Source organism: Giraffa tippelskirchi, chromosome 1 (assembly GCF_054371585.1).
Source record: "Giraffa tippelskirchi isolate mGirTip1 chromosome 1, T2T-mGirTip1v1.2.pri, whole genome shotgun sequence".
Classification (NCBI taxonomy): Eukaryota; Metazoa; Chordata; class Mammalia; order Artiodactyla; family Giraffidae; genus Giraffa; species Giraffa tippelskirchi.
This window is the reverse complement of record NC_137275.1, coordinates 44,291,491-44,308,038: the sequence shown is the minus strand read 5'-3', so window position 1 is coordinate 44,308,038 and position 16,548 is coordinate 44,291,491. Positions and strand designations below refer to the sequence as shown.

Sequence of the window (16,548 nt, the reverse complement as noted above, 5' to 3'; positions counted from 1 at the left end):
GCAAGTAGCCCAGTTTGGGGCCTTGGGCTGCAAGGACGGCACTGACGAAGGCTTTACAATTAACCGTTGATAAGCGCACGAAGCACTGGACTATGCAGGGTCTCATCTGGCCTCACTTCTGCAACAGCCCTCTGTCCCTCCCAACATGCCATGTCCCAATTATAAATGAGTACAGTGTTCTTTCCGGAAGATCTCTGCATGGAGCCAAGTATACACATTTGTAGTAACGTTTTAAAAACTGAGTATAAGGAAACAAAGATTACTTCTGTCCCTTCCTAAGGACATTTCCCTCTACTTAAAGCCCCAGAAATACCTCCTACTATTCAGTTAGCCATAGTTCAAACACTGATATATTTTTAAGAGTTTCATCTTAAAAGTTACATCTAAAAAGATATTAACTTAGCTTTAAAGTTATACCTAATGAGGTATAACTTTCATATTTGAATGTGATTTGGAATAATGGAATGATGTATTTCAGGCTGAGTTTAGATTTTGGCACATAATAACCTTTCATTACAAGTAGTTGCTTTTATTATCATCTATTTTCTTCTCAGTGAACTAACATCACTGCTCAATATATTCCACTTGTTTTGATCTGATCAAAACTGTCATCATTAATATTAAAATTAATATTCTGTTTAATTTAAAGGAGCAGATAAACTGCGTGCCAAGCCCTATTCTCCATGGTTGGAACATAGACCAAAAAAAAAAAAACCAGGGCACAAGCTTTTAGTGATTTATTGTCTGAAAGAATAGGCAGACATATTAGCAAAGAAATTAACCCCCCAAAAAGCATAGTGAGAGGCATAGCCAATGCTGGCATAGATTTCTGGGGTAGCACAGAGGGGCTCCAATCCTCACTGGAAGGGCAAGGACTCAGACAATGATCTCTACCAGAAACGATGAGCAAGTACACAGGTACAAAAGCAGCCGACAGAAGAAATTATAACTCAAACTGGAAATCATATCTCAATCTTCAAGAAAGATATAAAATCTCAGCCACAAAACAAGAGGAAGGACATTTCAGAGTGTTCAAAGTCTAGGTCTTAACTGACTCTAAGAAGCACTGGTTTGTTCCATGCTAGGGTGGAAGGGGAGGGGCAGCAGATGTTAAGTGCGAAAGAGAAGGTGGGAGCTACTCTGGGGGGGCCCTGCATCCCTTCCCAGGGTTCGCTGACTTCAGCTGCAAGTGACAAGAAGCCAAGGAGCACGTGACTGATTTCACCTTCTGAGAAGAGTAACACAGTTCAGCAGTCATGAACAACGTTTTCAGCATCATTCAAAACTAGGACTACGTCTAGACATGGAACCTAAAAAATAATACAAGTGAACCTATTTGCAAAGCAGAAACAGACAGATATAGAAAACAAATTTACGGTCACCAAAGGGCAAAGGGAAGAGGGGGAAGGATAAATCAGGAGTTTGGGATTAACTCCAGATACACACTACTATACATAAAATAGATAAACAACAAGGATTAACCATGTAGCACAGGGAACAATATTCAATACCTTCTAATAACCTATAATGGAAAATAATCTGAATATATAATTGAATTACTTTGTTTTACACTTGAAACTAACACAACATTGTAAATCAACTACACTACAATTAAAAAAAATTAGTTTTAACTAGATCTATTTGCTATGGGGCTTTGGGCAAGTTACTTAATTTCTTTAAAGCTCTAAAGGCAATGGAGAACCACTGAGAAATTTTGAGAAAAGAAGATACACACTTCCCAGTTTCCCAAATTTATGGTCTATAATCAATCACTTCCTACTTTTATTTTCCAAAGCTCCTAAACCACAGAGATTTCTCCTATACCCTCAGCTCTACACACAGAACCTCTAGAGTAGAAATTGACTGCCCTCTTCTTTTCCATGGGGCCTCCCTGGTGGCTCAGCGGTAAAGAATTTGCTTGCAATGCAGGAGATATGGGAGACATGGGTTCAGTCCCTGGGTCGAGAAGATCCCCTGGAGAAAGAAGTGACAACCAACTCCAGTATTTCTTGCCTGGGAAATCCCACGGACAAGGTAGCCTGGCGGGCTACAGTTCATGGGGTCGCAGAGTTCATGGGGTGGCAAAGACACGATTGAGCAACTAATGCTCTTGCTTTCTTTTCCATGAGAATAATACAGTGTCTCCAAGATCACAACAGGTTGAGCAATGCTGTGGCTGCCCCATCAGACTATCGTAATGGTTAAAATGTGAGTTCTGGGGTCAGATAAATCTGGGTTCCAACTCCAATCATCCTCCTTTCACCCACAGCAATTACATGGCCTCTGTGAGCCTCCTCAGGCACTCCAAGTACAGGGACATCTTTCGTTTCTTTGCCAGAAATTTTCTTCTTACAAACATCCCTCTCTCTCTTCGAGTGTCAGCTGAGATGTCACCATTTCAGAGAAGTTCCTCCTTACCACCGGCATAAAAGAGTGATAAGAACCCATCGCAGCACCTTTTCCCAGCACACCCTTCCACCTTATGGGGAGGTTTCCATGTTTCTCTTTGTTGTCTAGCTCCCTCATTGAAGGTAAGGTCCTTCTATGAAGGCAGAGGTTCTTTTATACTCATCGCTAATTCCCCATTACCTGGAACAGTGCCAGGCTGTCTGTGGTAGTTAACACTCAACAAATAGTGAATGAACAGACAGTGCTTGCTAGTTGCATAATCTTGTGCGTGTAACTGATGCTCTCTTTTTCTCTGTTTCCTCATCTGTGAGATGGAAGTAACATAGTGACTACCTCAGAAGGTAGTTGAAGGGTTAACTAAGACAATGCACATAAAGCACTCTCCTGATTTACAGTAAATGTATTTGTGTGGTTGTTGTGGTTGCTATTACTATTGCTATAAAAGGTACTGTCTTAAGGGTTTGTGATATATTAAATGAATCCACTTAATTACACTGGGTATGTTTTTCATACAATCTCGATTTGTTCACCTGTACTGAAGTCACCGGGGTCTGGTACTCTCAGGCTCTTTTCTATTGAAACACTAAGAGAAATATACAGTTTATACAGTCTCTAACACTGATGTGGAGCTGGGTCATGAACACTGTTTTGTTGATATAAACAATTCAAACTCTCTAGATACTACAGTTGCTAATGTCTACTTTCTGTCCAAAACAGTTTTCTAAACATATCATACCCTCCCCCCCGCCACTGAACATGGTCATTAACAAGGTTACCGAGTTAACATTCATGAACTAGCTCAGGTTCTCTGAAAAATCAGAGCTGAAGAAGATCAGACTTGCCAGCAGCTCTGCTGTGTCCTGCACCCACTTCCTCACCAGGTCACTCCTGCTGCCACTTGGTGGCTTACGCACATACTGAATGTGTAAGCATGTATCAGCATTGGAGCTGAATGTAGGAGTTAACCACTGCCTTTCTGTGACGTGTTCATAAAAGTTGATTCAACAGACAGTCAATAGACATTTCACACATGAAATCAATTCCCAATGTCCAGTTTCATGTCAAGGAAAGCTCACTGAAATTCACATTATAATCATGATAGTATGTTTTAAATAATTCTCTGTCCTCTCCGAGTGTACAAGCTCTCTGTTTTCCTAATGAGGGAAAAAGCACTACACAGAGGACAATCACAGCAGGGCCAGCGTGGTGCACAGGTGGTAGCAGTGCTGTAGACGGGTAGAAGCACAGGATCTGGATCCCAAACACAAAGGGTTCTACATCCCTAGCAGGGTTACTTAACCTCTCTATGCTTGTTTCTTCCTCTGTTGTCTGGGGATGGTAATAGTACATATTCAGTGTGTTGTTAAGAGAAATGAAGGTGCTAGTATATCTAAAGATCTAGGACAATGCTTGGCGCACAGTGAGTGCTCCCCAAAACACAGCAGTAGCAGCAGCAGCAGTAGTACTAATAAAACAAAAAAACCAGTCAACAGACATGAATAACAGAGTTGTGGTTGCCAAGATGGGAGTGCGGATTGGGAGTTTGGGATTAGCAGATGCAAACTATTGTATACAAGATGTATAAACAACAAGGTCTTACTGTGTTTATAGCACAGAGAACTATACTCAATATTGTGTGATAAACCATAATGGAAGAGAATATGAAAAAGAATATGTATGTATAACTGAGTCACTTTACTGTACAGCCGAAATTAACATAACATTGCAAATCAACAGTTGTTGTTGCTCAGTTGTATCAATTCTCTGTGACTCCACTGACTGTAGCCCACCAGGCTCCTCTGTCCATGGGATTCCCCAGGCAAGAATACTGGAGTGGGTTGCCATTTCCTTCTCCAGGGGATGTTCCCAACCCAGGGATCAAACCCATGTCGCCTGAGTCTCCTGCACTGGCAGGTGGACTCTTTACCATCTGAGCCACCAGGAAAGCTAACATCAACTATATTTCAACAAATTAAAAAAAAAAAAAATCAGTGGTCAGGATCTTCTCATAAGATATATAGAAGGAAGCCTGTTTTAGAAGGACTTTCATTTCTTCTACAAAATTATATATACATACGAATAACCACTGTCAGTAGGTCCATTTTCTAATATGAAAAGGTCAACAATATATAGTGCAAAATTCATAATGAAACATCTTAAGACCAACGTAACCAATCTCCCTACATAAGACAGTTTGATGAATTTTGATTTTCAGGATTAAGATAAGAAACTTGACTAAAGGTAGAGACTCAATGTTTTAGGGAATTAGCGTTTTCTGTACAAACTTTTTAAGCAATGACTTTGGTACTCATCAATTTAACAATACTGAAATTCTGTAGACTGCACACTAAAAGACATTTTAAGACTACAATTTTCACTTTTACAAGGAGTTCAGGTTCTATAAATATTTCCAGACTAACTTATAAAGTGGATGTACAACTTCAGGGGTAGAAGTGAACATCAGAAATAATGCTAATCAACTCTACATCTTCTGCAGGATGCTACTTAACCCAACACAAACAGATATAAATCTATCTCTAGTTTTTGAAGGCATCTAAAGAAAACTTTATGAGAAAAACACTACAGCTTCAAACAAATTAAACCGTTATTAGATACTCTTTATACCAAATCTAAATCCTTTGTGCTCTACTATAAACCAACTTCATCGTGCTTTATCTTTTAAATTAAGGAACAGCTGGACAACACCTTTAAAAAAAAATCTTTATATTTTCCATTGGGTTAACGTTGTGATAGTTTCAGGTGAACAGAGAAGGGACTCAGCCATAGATATACATGTATCCATTCTCCCTTAAACTCCCCTCCCATCCTAGCTGCCACATAACATTGAGCAAGTTCCATGCGTTATACAGTAGGCCCTTGTTGGTTATCCATTTCAAATACAGCACTGTGTACAAGCCCATCCCAAACTCCCTAACTATCCCCTCCCTACATCCTTCTCCTCAGCAATCATAAGTTTGTTCTTTAAGTCTGAGAGTCTCTGTTTTGTTAAGTTCATTTATATCATTTCTTTTTAGATTTCACATATAAGGGATACCATATAATATTTCTCTTTCTCTGACTTACTTCACTCAGTATGACAATCTCTAGGTTCATCCATGTTGCTGCAAATGGCATTATTTCATTCTTATTCAGTTCAGTTCAGTTGTTCAGTTGTGTCTTTGTGACCCCATGAACTTCAGCACACCAAGTCTCTGTGTCCATCACCAACTCCCGGAGTTTACCCAAACTCATGTCCATTGAGTTGGTGATGCCATCCATCTCATCCTCCGTCGTCCCCTTCTCCTCCTGCCTTCAATCTTTCCTAGCATCACAGTCTTTTCAAATGAGTCAGCTCTTCGCATCAGGTCGCCAAAGAATTGGAGTTTCAGCTTCAGCATCAGTCCTTCCAATGAACACCCAGAACTGATCTCCTTTAGGATGAACTGGTTGGATCTCCTTGCAGTCCAAGGGACTCTCAAGAGTCTTCTCCAACACCACAGTTCAAAAGCATCAATTCTTCGGCACTCAGCTTTCTTCACAGTCCAGCTCTCACATCCATACATGACTACTGGGAAAACCATAGCCTTGACTAGATGAACCTTTGTTGGCAAAGTAATGTCTCTGCTTTTTAACATGCTGTCTAGGTTGGTCATAACTTTTCTTCCAAGGAGTAAGCGTCTTTTAATTTCATGGCTGCAATCACCATCTGCAGTGATTTTAGTAATAGTCCACTGTATATACGTACCACATCTTCCTTATCCACCCCTCTGCTGATGGACATTTATGCTGCTTCCATGTCCTGGCCTCATAAACAGTGCTGCAATGAACGCTGGGGTGCATGCATCCTTTTGGTCATGACAACATCTTTTTAATAATTGGGCCCAGATAAAAACAATTTTTTTTCCATGGGTAACTTAAGGAAGAGTTTTTAAAGGTAAATAAAACATGAGTAAAAAAACACCATTACTACATTCCATTTTAAAAACATTTCAGAATTTACAAAACAATTTATGTCTCACACAATCCTTACCTCACAAGCTAAGCTATTATCACTGCCCCAGTTTAAAAAGCCTCAGAGAAGCCAACTGACTTTCGTAACGACTCAATCTGGATCTGGCAAAACCAGGACTCATACCCAAGTTACTGGCTCTGACCCAGTAATCTTTCTACTATGCCGTGCCATGTTGTACTACACAAATCATCAGGGAGAATTCATTATTTATAATATCAGTTATTTTAAACTTTTCATGTCAGCTTTCTTTTCCAATTCTTAATACATCCTCTATTCTGCCTTAGAGAAGAATGAAGTAGATCCACATTCATTCACGAAGCAGGTAAAGCTTGCTCTCAGGATTTTGCACACTCTTTGTTTTAAACAATATCATACTACTCCCCTTGTAGGTCACCATTAGTCACTGACAGTCCTTGTGACACAGTGACCATCATGTTCCATTTTAGACAACTCTCTTCTTTAAATGTTTCTAAGAAGACTTGCTGAATTTTAAATCAACATGTATATAACATTTATGCAACTGAACTGACAAAAAAATTGAAGTCTAAATGCCTGAGATATTATTAGCTCTTATTTGATGTTCATTATATCTTTGGGAAAGAAGAAATGGCCTCCAGCAATTTTATCACTGATAAAAATGGAGACAAAATGAAGCCACCTATCTAATATCCCATTGTTAAAATAAAGGAAGGAATATTTAGATATAGGAACTAACACTCAAAGCACTAATGGGCTGTTTCTGTGACCCTGAATAATTAACTTTATCTTGTTGGGGCTTTGTGTTTTATAAATATTATTAATCTATTATTGTTATTATTTTCATTTATTGAAAACTCACTAATATGACTATATTATCTTATTGATCAACAACCCTCAAGGGTAAGAATCACCGCCACATTACAAGTGAGAAAGCTGAGTCTTAAATAAAATAATTTACCCAAATCACATAGCCAATAAATAAGGATTTGAACCCAGGTCCCTGTGAACTCCAAAATCTAACTATTTTACCACAGTTCTACACTATTCTGTAAAACAAAATGCTCAAACTAGAATACTACTGAGATTCCCAGGATCTCTAACAAGCCATATTCACATGGTTTTCCTTATGCCTTGGTACTCCAAGTTCACATGTATGAATTTGATTAATTGTGTAACACAGTGAAAGATGGGTGAATATTCCCTGTTGTTACTTTTATTAAAACCTTTTTTTTCTTTTTCACAAGCCCAGTGGCAAAAAGAGCTAACAAAAGAATATTCCTGACAGCTTACAAAATATATTAAATTATCTTCTACCTTTTCCTCTGTTTTTAAAGTCGTTTTCCGATGAGACAAACTTTATTTCCCTGTAGTTACTAGAATACAATTTATTTGCTTCAACAGATTCTTTGAAATATGAAATATAAAAGTAGAATGTTTGTCCTATGAAAAGATCCATTTTATTACTATGAATTATACAGAATTCGTTTCTATACTGTCATTGTAACTACATAAGATGTCAAATACATACTAAATTCATGTTCTTTTTTGATAAACTGATGATCTTGTATCCTTAAAAATCAAACTGCTGTGTTTGAAGACTACAGACCAGCAATATACATAATAATAACCTTCTAGAATTAGTTTTAAGTCTCAACAGACTTCTATACAGGAAGATATGGTCCTTCCAGTTAATTCTTCACATTTTATTCACCAGAATTACTCAACTATGAATGAAATCTTAGAAGCTGTTTTGGTTTGGCATGTATAAAATGTCAAATGCAGTCTGCTAGGAACTAACAGGAAATATTCATCATCAAATAAAATATAAAAAAGACAGCATTAATTTTTTAAAGGTGGCTAAAAACTGAATCATGGTTCTACTTCAATGAGATGAAAGGCTTGCAATTAAGAGCCCGAGGGTAAAACATGAATGCACACTATTATCTTATGACTAAACTCAGAGAAATGGTTTCTCCATGGCATGCACGAGAAGCTAAGTTGACTCACACAGTTTTCAGTAACAGTCACAGTATTGCAACAGAAATACAATGATACAACAACAAAAACCCAATAAGCATTTTCAACTAATTTTAAACAGAGGGCCATCTGAGTCATAGTTTTTCACAGCAAGGAATAATGGCTTCCATCAGTGGCAAGCTTAATGAGCTATGAAGGTAGGTTTGTTAATTGAATTATTCACAGAGGTTTCAATAGTCATCTTCCCTCTTGACCACTTTTTAAAACAATTACTTCATCTTAAAATAATCCGTTAACCTTCATCTCAACAGAACAGAAAACAGCTAAACACAGAAGGATACTGAAGTAGACCCCTGGCACTGGAAAGCAGTTCTTCATTGCTTCTTTCTCTCAGAATATGGATACTTCCTGTGAGACAGGCACTCATCACAGCTAGTGAGCAACCTCTAGTGCCCAGTCTTTAGGGAGCTAGCAAGCTGGCAGGGAGGCTGGAACTGAGCATATGCCTAGGGACTAAGTGACAAAAGAGGACATAGGAAGCTCAGGGAGAGTAGAACACGGGTCTGGGTGTGAAGGCAGAAGACAGGGAGTAGCTAAGGATGTGACGGTGAGACTGGAAAAATGAGCAGGAACTCGTCAGTTAAAAAACGGAGTAAGATCAGTCTAAGTAAGAGCAGCATCACAGGAAGGGGTTCTGAGAAGAGAACTTGAGACCTTCTCAAGGAAATGAAAAATAGTATGAATGGAGCATGAAGATCTAGTCTGACACTGCCTTCAGCTTATGTCAAATTATCCAAGGCTTGGTAATCCACATTAGAGATTGCAGACATTTTTTCAAGGGCAACTGAAGGGTCTTCAGCAACAGACTAACCTAATCAGATCTGCATTATTAAAAGACCACTCTGGCCCCATTGTACAGAATGGATCTAAGGACTGGGAAAGAGGTTACTGCACAGTACAAGCAAGAACTGATAGCTTGGACTAGAGTGATTTTCTGAAGGTACCAGATCATATCATTCATCTGCTCAAAACCCTTCTAAGTTTCCTACTATTATCACACTGAAATATAATATCCTTATTTTGGCCAACAAGCTTATATACTTCGGTACATTCTTATACTTTACATCTTCATCTCTCACTTTTACCCATTAGGCACCCAGCCACACTGGTCTGATTTCAGCCCCTTGAATGGGTCAAAGTATGTTCTCAGGGCCTTCATATTTGCTATTCCCTTTGCCTAGAACCCTTTTCCTCCAGATGTCTATTGCTTAACACTCATTCATTCAACAAATACTTACTGAGCACCTACTTACCAAGTGTCAGTTCTGTTGTAGGCACAACTCAAGGCTTCCCTCCTTGATCACGCTAGCTAACAAAGTGCTTCCTATTTCAAATCTCACTTGTCCTATTTTATCTATAACATTTGTCATTAACTCAAATTACAAGCTGTTAAATAGAATTTATTTTAATGAATTGAGAGGCAACTGGTTTCACGGAACTGAGCACAGAAATATTCTAGCTTTATCAGAATGTCAGCATCCTGGGTCCATGAGTAGCAGTGTAATGAGGCCATCAACGACCCACGACCATGGACTATACCAGGAACTGGAGGTGTAACAGTGCACAAGAGTGAACAAATCAGGCACAAACCTTTCAGAAAGGCTCAGAAAGGCTCCAAAGTCTAGGTGGGGAAAATAGATACTAAACCAGTCATCTAGTAAGCTAATGCACTATGAGCTACTGGAAGAAATAAAAGATGAAGAAAGGAAAAGAGTTAACATGTGGGATGGCCAGAAGGTGGGAAAGCAGGATACTAAGGTCCTGAAAGAAGTTTAGTGTAGCTGCAGCCAAGAGTGTGAGCACATAGGAGGGAAGAGAAGGAAGTGGCAGGAAAACATGGGAGAGATGAAGGCTGAAAAAATAAGCATGGTGCAGATCTAAGAAGGCATTCTAAAACAAGTGAAAATTTGCATCTTTACTTAAAGAGCAATGGAGAGCCACCAAAGGATTTTACCAGGATGAGGTAAGAATAAGATTTATTATTATTTGCACAGTTAAACGGAGAAGGCAATGGCACCCCACTCCAGTACTCTTGCCTGGAAAATCCCACGGACCGAGGAGCTTGGCAGGCTTCAGTCCATGGGGTCGCTACGAGTCGGACACGACTGAGTGACTTCACTTTCACTTTTCACTTTTGTGCATTGGAGAAGGAAATGGCAACCCACTCCAGTGTTCTTGCCTGGATAATCCCAGGGACGGGGGAGCCTGGTGGGCTGCCGTCTTTGGGGTCGCACAGAGTCGGACACGACTGAAGTGACTTAGCAGCAGCACAGTTAAATGTATGTATAAATAGCCAGTCTTATAAAAATAACTCAAGATGAATATTAAAATTATAATGCTTTCAAAGTATGCAGATAGTTCAGTTCAGTCGCTCAGTCGTGTCCGACTCTTTGCGACCCCATGAATTGCAGCACGCCAGGCCTCTCTGTCCATCACCAACTCCCGGAGTCTACCCAAACCCATGTTCATCGAGTCAGTGATGCCATCCAACCATCTCATCCTCTGTCGTCCCCTTCTCCTCCTGCCCCCAATCCTACCCAGCATTAGGGTCTTTTTCAATGAGTCAACCCTTCGCATGAGGTGCCCAAAGTATTGGAGTTTCAGCTTCACCATCAGACCTTCCAATGAACACCCAGGATTGATCTCTTTTAGGATGGATTGATTGGATCTCCTTGCAGTCCAAGGGACTCTCAAGAGTCTTCTCCAACACCACAGTTCAAAAGCATCAATTCTTCGGCGCTCAGCTTTCTTCACCGTCCAACTCTCACATCCATACATGACCACTGGAAAAACCATAGCCTTGACTAGATGGACCTTTGTTGGCAAAGTAATGTCTCTGCTTTTAAATATGCTATCTAGGTTGGCCATAACCTTGCTTCCAAGGAGTAAGCGTCTTTTAATTTCATGGCTGCAATCACCATCAGCAGTGATTTTGGAGCCCAAAAAAATAAAGTCTGACACTGTTTCCACTGTTTCCCCATCTATTTCCCATGAAGTGATAGGACCAGATGCCATGATCTTAGTTTTCTGAACGTTGAGCTTTAAGCCAACTTTTTCACTCTCCTCTTTCACCTTCATCAAGAGACTCTTTAGTTCTTCTTCACTTTCTGCCATAAGGGTGGTGTCATCTGCATATCTGGGGTTATTGATATTTCTCCGGCAATCTTGATTCCAGCTTGTGTTTCTTCCAGCCCAGCGTTTCTCATGATGTACTCTGCATAGAAGTTAAATAAGCAGGGTGACGATATATAGCCTTGACGTACTCCTTTTCCTATTTGAAACCAGTCTGTTGTTCCATGTCCAGTTCTAACTGTTGCTTCCTGACCTGCATAGAGGTTTCTCAAGAGACAGGTCAGATGGTCTGGTATTCCCATCTCTTTCAGAATTTTCCACAGTTTATTGTGATCCACACAGTCAAAGGCTTTGGCATAGTCAATAAAGCAGAAATAGATGTTTTTCTGGAACTCTCTTGCTTTTTCGATGATCCAGCGGATATTGGCAATTTGATCTCTGGTTCCTCTGCCTTTTCTAAAAGCAGCTTGAACATCTGGAAGTTCACGGTTCCGTATTGCTGAAGCCTGGCTTGGAGAATTTTGAGCATTACTTTACTAGCATGTGAGATGAGTGCAATTGTGCGGTAGTTTGAGCATTTTTTGGCATTGCCTTTCTTTGGGATTGGAATGAAGACTGACCTCTTCCAGTCCTGTGGCCACTGCTGAGTTTTCCAAATTTGCTGGCATATCGAGTGCAGCACTTTCACAGCATCACCTTTGAGGATTTGAAATAGCTCAACTGGAATTCCATCACCTCCACTAGCTTTGTTCATAGTGATGCTTTCTAAGGCCCACTTGACTTCACATTCCAGGATGTCTGGCTCTAGGTGAGTGATCACACCATTGTGATTATCTGGGTCGTGAAGATCTTTTTTGTACAGTTCTTCTGTGTATTCTTGCCACCTCTTCTTAATATCTTCTGCTTCTGTTAGGTCCATACCATTTCTGTCCTTTATCAAGCCTATCTTTGCATGAAATGTTCCTTTGGTATCTCTAATTTTCTTGAAGAGATCTCTAGTCTTTCCCAATCTGTTGTTTTCCTCTATTTCTTTGCACTGATCGCCGAGGAAGGCTTTCTTATCTCTCCTTGCTATTCTTTGGAACTCTGCATTCAGATGGGAATATCTTTCCTTTTCTCCTTTGCTTTTCGCTTCTCTTCACTTCAAAGCTATCTGTAAGGCCTCCTCAGACAGCCATTTTGCTTTTTTGCATTTCTTTTCCATGGGGATTTTCTTGATCCCTGTCTCCTGTACCATGTCACAAACCTCTGTCCATAGTTCATCAGGCACTCTGTCTATCAGGTCTAGACCCTTAAATCTATTTGTCACTTCCACGGTATACTCATAAGGGATTTGATCTAGGTCATACCTGAATGGTCTAGTGGTTTTCCCTACTTTCTTCAATTTAAGTCTGAATTTGGCAATAAGCAGTTCATGATCCGAGCCACAGTCTGCTCCCGGTCTTGTCTTTGCTGACTGTATAGAGCTTCTCCACCTTTGGCTGCAAAGAATATAATCAATCTGATTTCGGTGTTGACCATCTGGTGATGTCCACGTGTAGAGTCTTCTCTTGTGTTGTTGGATAGTGTGTTTGCTATTACCAGTGTGTTCTCGTGGCAAAACTCTATAAATTTAATTTTAAAATATAATCATTTATTTCTTCCTATTGAAGATTCTTCTGTCGGGTTTTATTCATTTTTTCCAACAAATATGAGTGCTTACTTTGCACCAGGCCTGTTGTGGCCCTTTAAATGGGCTGGAACTTGGGGGTACAGAGTTGACCAATAAGAAAGTGAAAGAAGTAAGAAAAGAGGCTAATATTCCCTGGTTTACACAGTATGCCAATATAACTCTAGGACAAAGAGCTAGCACCATCTACATAGGCTCAGGGCGCCCTCTCGAAGAGGTCTTGAAAGCCCGGGCAAGTAAGTAGACATGGTGGACACCTGTGCTCCACGGAAGCAGCTTGAAAGGGAGCGAGCGAGAGAGAGAAATGAGGAAAGACACGGGGACCAGTGCTCTGGTGGAACAAAGGTGTTTATTTAACATATTGTGGGCATATATATACTCTCTTACAAGATAGCCCTTTTTAGCAGAGACAGGGATCAAAAATCTAACAAGTCATCCAGAAAGCCAGAGGCTAGAATCATTCTCAAGAGAGGGGGTTGTAAAAGTTACTTTACATATCAGAAGGGAAGAGAGTTGTAAATGGCTGCTGTTCACCGTATGGAATTTCCATACGAATGAGATACATGAATTTCTATTATCCCCAAAAGCTGGTTTGCCAGCTCTCTGGCACCTGTATTCAGGTGCTGTTAAGGAACATAGAATTCATGCAAGACTGAAAACAGCAGACAGGAAGCCTCCTGTTAAATGTATCCTGACACAGGCCCCGTTCTTGGGACTGGGAATATTTTAGTGAACAAAAGAGACATAAAATCACTCCCCTCATGTATTGCTAATTCAAGTTTAGAGCTTATTTTTCAAGCACAGCAAATGAAAATCATAACGTAAAAGGAATCTGAATCAAAGTTTCCTTAGAAATCACTCACTGAACTTTTCTTTTACAGAAAAGGAAACTGTGACTATGAGAAATTAAGTATCTTGCTCAAGTTTTGGTGGAAAAGCAACTATACTACAATAACAATTGGAAAACAAAAACTGCACAGAAACTGTTCAAAGACACCAAAAAAAAAAAAAAGCCACATCAACACATCCTCTCTGCAGGAGAGGGACTGAAAGGAAGGGACGTTTTATATCCACAGTCCTATTTGTTAAAGAATGTTCCCATAATTATCAACTACATTGTTGAAAAAGATAAGATCACTTCAAAAATGTTAAACTCACTATGGCACCAAAGTACACTTCAAGGAAGAAGCAGAGGAGAATGGAAAAAGCAGGAATCATGATGCAGCTCCTACTATGACCAGGTCACTGGTATCAACCCCCCAACTCTCACTGATACTCTATATCTCTTATACTATAGGGAAGTGATTTTCATTATTTCCTCAGGATATTCACTTAAGAGTAAACCACCATACCAATTTACTCTGCATTAGTCAATCTAGGGAAAGAGCTGTCATTTTAAAGGCATAAATAAATGTATTGGTTCAATTAGCATAATAATCTTGTGAACTATACTTTCAGTTTGGTATTCAAAAACTTTAAATGTCCTAAAAAATGCATGTGCCTTCTCTATCAATCTACAGCTAATAGAAATCTATTGGTGTGACTGGTTCCACATTATAAATGCACTGGAATGACTTTAACAGTGCAGAAATCACAACCATGTGTTAAGCGAACTAAATAAAGTTCAGGATAAAACATTGCTTAAATCCAGGATAAACAGCTCCACACAAGCTTTATAATGTTCAGAATAATAAAAGAATAATCTCCACTTGATATATAATCAAAGTTTCCTCTCATCATTTCTTCCTTCAATATGATGCTTTCATTCAGCATAGCAATAGGCCTATGAAACTTCTTAAAAAATGGACCAGAATGCAACATATAAACTGTTTGACAATCATACAAAATAACTGTGGGAAGCTGGACTTCATCTCAGTACAGATAAACATTTCTTATTCCTACTCTCTACCAGCTCACTAATGATAGTAACCATAATCGATACAAACTTATTCATAAACAAATAGACAGGGGTTTTCTCATGGATTTCTAATGCATAAACAGATTAACTCAATATGAAGCCTTTAAAATTACTAACACAACTAAATTACTTAAAAACCCAAATACATGTCCCTTCTATGAACATTTTTCTGACTCTGAAGGCTATACTTTGAGTTCCATGACCCATTCCAAAGGTCAGCATCTGCTCCACTGGGGAGCTCTCCTCTATGGCGTATTACATCTGTGTGTTTTGGCTTGAACTCGAGACTTGGAAAGTTGAGGACTAGTTCATGTGTAGAGAAACTGTAAGATAAAGAGCTTGCGACAGTTTTATAGAGGCTCTTAGAGACAAACCCAACCTGTTCACTTCACACCTTCAATCACTCCACTCTATGAGGAAGATGCAAAGTCAAAATCAGCACACCTATTAATATTCTACTACCACACAGTGAGTCCAGAATCTAATACTCTACTCACCCTGGTTGACACCACTGTACCTATACACACATTAAGAGTGAGTTTTCAAAGCTACTAAATCAAGAAAACTTGATTTGTTGAAGTTATTACAGTCATTAGTTCAGGTGGAATATGAGTTTATGTTGCTCATATTATTTATATCATCTTAACACTCACATTTTAATATTTTGTTAAGGCATTTTGTACCACGTCCCTTGGCACCTTAGAGATACGAAACCTTGTTGAAGTGTTAATATGTATGCAAATCTGAAAAGAGAAGAATATATAACAGATTTTTCTATAAGGGTGGTTGGGGGTAGCCATATGTTTAGAGGCTAGAAAAGAGAACTTATTTTTCAAGTTACATTTACACAGCAAGCATACTATGTTACTTACAGTGAGGATAAGGTAGAGTTTCTCATAAAGCTCAATTATTCAAATCAAAGTGTTTTCAATACTGTAAGATAAAGAATCGTTAGTGTCTGTGTTGTGTGGAAAAATTGGAGGACTTTACTTGACTAATAAAAGTCAGGAGCTGTACATTGTTGTTGCATTTCTCTGCTCCTTGAAATCCAAACATCTGAGAACCCCTTCACAGAGCCCCAACCATAAGGAAGGGAGTAAAGAGAAATCTTCAGGCTTTCTTCTAGATTTTTGTAGTTAAAATTATTCTGTTAGTAAAAGATAAGAATTCAAAGTAAAAACTCAAAATGAAGGGATTATAAGTACACATGTCTGAAACAACTCCGATTAAAAACAGTCATCACGGAAATAATTCGGCCAAGAAATACTAATAGATGCTAAACCAGTGGGTTAAAGTTAGATGAGGAAAAGCATATTTACATAATCGCAAAATGTCTCCTTTAATCAGGTGATCAAAGTTGTCACTATGAGTGGACAAAGTTAAATTGTGTGCCACCTGACAGAAAGTAATGAAAAGAACACGGCATTGCTTGCGTGATATTCTTGCCAAAAA

At 39.2% G+C, this 16,548-nt stretch overlaps 1 protein-coding gene across 5 annotated transcripts in view; it reads right to left on the bottom strand.

Moving 5' to 3' along the window:
* The window catches only part of SCFD2 (sec1 family domain containing 2), a 378,818-nt gene that overhangs the window by 333,919 nt on the left and 28,351 nt on the right, over window positions 1-16,548 (bottom strand). The gene's annotated exons all lie outside the window — the stretch shown is intronic.